Below are 4,186 nucleotides of genomic sequence, written 5' to 3'. Positions count from 1 at the left end.
CTCTCCATCGCCCTACAATGCCCCACCCTGCACCGCTCCACATCTTCCCGCACCACTCCACATCTCCCTGCACCACTCCACCCCACACCGCTCCACACCTTCCCGCACCACTCCGCCACACACCACTCTGCATCTTCCCGCACCACTTCACATCTCTCCCACACCACTCTGCCCCACACCACTCCACATCTTCCTGCACTGCACCACGCTGCACCACCCCACACTGCATCTCCCCACACCGCCCTGCATCGCCCCGCACCACAGCATCGTCCCATTCCGGGGTGGGGCTGCACCCAGCAGCCGCTAATTCTTGGGGGTGATTAAACATACCAGACTGTACAGACATACTATATGTTTTAGCAATTAAAATTTAACTAAGTAATAAATAATGAAAAAAATAATGAGGACGTTCACCAGGTAATCCCTCCCCGAGATTTCTGAAGGAAGTTGGCTGCCATGCAACCATGATTAGTTTTTCTTTTAATTAATTCATTCTTGGTTAAGGATGTTTTAACAAAAAAATTAAAATAAGAAAACAGGTGGTTATTTTAAATAGAATCGCTGGTGTTTTAATTTTTAAAAAACCATGGTTGGTGACTACTAATTCAGTTATACATTCACTCTTTCACTGGTTTATTTTTCAAAGTGTTTGCTATTCTCGGGACTCGCAATTGTGGCATAAAACACCGGTGTGCACGATCTAGGGAAATACCGAATCACCTGCCGTTAGCTCTGCGTGCCGGGCCCTTCTGGTTCCCCAGAGAGAGGTTTAATAAACAGAAAGCCCTACGGCACTGCCAAGAGAAAAGCAGGGAAGGTTAAGAGCCCTGACACTTTCTCCTAATTATTACGTAAACTTGACCTAGAACTCTCTTCCCAGCTAGAGAAATTCCCGCCGCTGTGTCAAAAACAGGACAAGATCCAGGCTAATGAGACAACTAAAAGTAGCAGGCAACATTTCACTCAGCAGGTGGACAGAAGAAAACGGGGAATATTCTAGAACCCACCAAACACCGAAACCTGCAATCAAGAAAAACATGGGGGGGAGGACTTAATTTCCCCACTTGCCTTCCACTGCCAGGCCTTCATGGAGGAAGGCAAGTGTCTACTCACCCACGGGGATGGACAGTGTCACACACCGGCCTCGGGAGGCCACACAGACACTGCCGCGCTGCACCGGGGACTCCCAGCCAGTCCTCAGCGCTGGGCAAACGAAGCAAGAGCTGGCCTCACATCGCAGAGTTGCCTCTGGTGGTTGTTGGGCTGTCCTACGTTGAGATGGTGCCTACTGCTCTCCCCGTGTTCATTTGGCGACTGAAAAAATTAACATGTGTCCTGGTTTGAGCAACACAGGACTAATTTCTCTTCCAATGCCTGGGAAAACTGCACTTTTAGAAGACTCCAGTGTATGAATTTATGAAAATATTGACTTTATAGCCAGGCTACATGGGTTTCAAAGTCTCAGTGTTTTTGAGCTCACCAGGTGCAGGGATGAGGAGGAGCGAGACCCAGGCACTGCACCCAAGCTGCCAACAGGGTTATTTCATACTATGAATTGCACATTCAATATAAATTAGAGAGTTTGTTGAGAAGTGCTCTCTTCTATGATGGCTGATCCAGAGAACTTCTATCCCCAGTGCCGGAACCCTGAGCCCTTCCCTTCCTCCTGAAGCCACAGCGCTCACAGTGTCCCACATCGGCTGTCACTGCTGGGAGTGCACAGCTTCTATGGATAGAATAGGCTGAGGATAATCCTTGTGCATATTATGTTGGTATTGGAACCAACATTGGTTCTTCACACTGCTACTGTTTGATATTTTCCGTGCTGCAATATGCTCAGCGTCCCCGAGTGAGTGCCCTTGGATGGCAGGCCAACCACGTACAGTGGTGCACTGCACCAGGAGGATCGGGGCACAACGCAGCGCTCTGGCTGGACTATGCATGTGGAGCGATGTGTTAGCGTGTAAGCAGCCCTGGACCTGGTGCATAGTCTGATCCCAGCACTCTAACGGCACGTAACGACGGCCTTTCCCAGTAGAATGGTCATAGAATCATTGAATCATCTAGGTTGGAAGGGACCTTTAAGTTGAGTCCAACCATCAACCTAACACTGCCAAACCCACCACTAAACCATGTCGCTCAGCGCCCTGTGTAACCATCTTTTCAATACCTCCAGGGGTGGCAATTCCACCACTTCCCTGGGCAGTCTGTTCAATGTTTGATAACCCTTTCTGTGAAGAAATTTTTCCTAAAATCCAATATAGAACCATAGAATTGTCAAGGTTGGAAGGGGCCTTTAAGATCATTGAGCCCAACCATCAACCTAATGCTGCCAAACCCACCCATGTCCCTCAGCACCACGTCTGCCCATCTTTTAAATCCCTCCAGGGATGGCGATTCCACCACTGCCCTGGGCAGCCTGTTCTGATGTTTGGTAACCCTAGAGAGAGAATTGTTCTTTAGCCTTCAGGTGCTGCCTGTTCTAGCCTTCGCAGGTGTTGGTGACCACTGTGGACATGGCTGTTGGAGAAACATTCAGCACTCAGTTCTCTAATGTTCTCTGTCCACAGGGTGGAATTTAAGGAAACCTAAAGGTAAAGACTGGTACAGTCCCCATTTCTACCATCGAGCCAAAGACCCCTCAGCCGATAGGAACAGAGCCCTACAAGCTCTGTAGGTATTTTATTGGGTTTCCTCTCCCTTCTGCTATCCTGCTTTCAGCTCCGTGCAAGCCAGCAGACAGACGGACAGATAGATAAGGGTATGCTGTATTACCAAAGGGCATTAAAAAAGATAAACGGTTACAGTTTTCCCAATTGTTAGAGCATCACCAGAGCAAGCTGGAAGGAGATCCACCACCAAGGGCATGCTGGTGTGCAGACAGCATCGTAAATTATAGCATGTTTCAACAAAAAGGTGGTGAAGGTGCTGCCACGGCCAGAGCAACCTTCATCAAGCCTTTGAGTAGAAGAACCATTCTCTGTAGTTACGAGAGCCGACCTGCTCATCCCCTGGATGAAATTCTCTCACCGTGCAAGAAGCTGAAGGAGCCACATGACACCCCCGGAGCACAGAGGGGTGGTTCCACTCGATGAGCACATTAACACCCTTCTGTCCATGACCCCCCTCACCACTCCTCCAACTGATGTCAGGAACACTCAGCCACTAACCAACACAGAGCAGGACAGCGTGTCCGAGTTAATAGCTAGCCTTGTTTTTAAAAGGAAGATGAAAGAACCATTTTCTCCTAATAACAGCCATTATTTTCTTTCCGTATTTGTTAGTTCTGAGTGAGGAAGTTAAGCCCAGTTCTCCATGTTAACAGTTTGACTCTCAGGTTCTCAGATACTGAGAATTTTTTTACTTGTTTAAAATAAATGTTTGCAGGGGACTGTGGAAACATTTACATTGGCCTCCAGTTTTCTATCCACTTGTTTTTTATGTAATTTATAACTTGATTAACAACAGGTCAAATATCTATTAAGAGCTACTTTCAGTTGCACCCAGGGTGTGCTCTTACCACTGCACATGTGCTACTGGCCCTGATGTAGAGTTATATATTAATTGTGCTTTCTTTAATAATAATAACAATTTAAAAACCCACTTTCACAACATATTCTCCATTAGGTCATCTGTATTCTGTTATAACGATTTGTTTATAGATACAATAGTTCAAGTCATCGAGTTAACACTAACGTATCGCAAATGCGTAGAAAAGACTCTCTGCGTGTCAAAATGACGGAGGCTGTTGGGGAACGCACCTCACAGGTACAGCGAGGGGTGGGCAAGTGTCATGGTTTGAGGAACCCACGACAGTTTAGTGTTGTTCAGAGAATTATTCTATCCCGCAATGACCCCTCCCCATTTGGGAAGGGGAATCGGGAAAAAATGTGGAAACCCAAGGGCTGAAATACAAACAGATTTAATAGAATAAGACTAAATAACGAACAGTAATAACACTAAAGAACCAATATCGATCCCAATACCAATATAAAATACACAAGGATCATCCTCAGCCCATTCTATGGGTAGGAAGCCGTGCACTCCCAGCAGTGACAGCTGATGTGGGACACTGTGAGCGCTGTGGCTTCAGGAGGAAGGGAAGGGCTCAGGGCTCCGGCACCAGGGCAACTGGATCAGCCATCATAGAAGAGGACGCTTCTCAGCAAACTCTCTAATTTCTATG

The sequence above is a fragment of the Charadrius vociferus genome, unplaced genomic scaffold (assembly GCF_000708025.1).
Source record: "Charadrius vociferus isolate BGI_N301 unplaced genomic scaffold, ASM70802v2 scaffold67, whole genome shotgun sequence".
Taxonomy (NCBI): Eukaryota; Metazoa; Chordata; class Aves; order Charadriiformes; family Charadriidae; genus Charadrius; species Charadrius vociferus.
The sequence above is the reverse complement of the archived record's forward strand: the minus strand, read 5'-3'. Positions refer to the sequence as shown.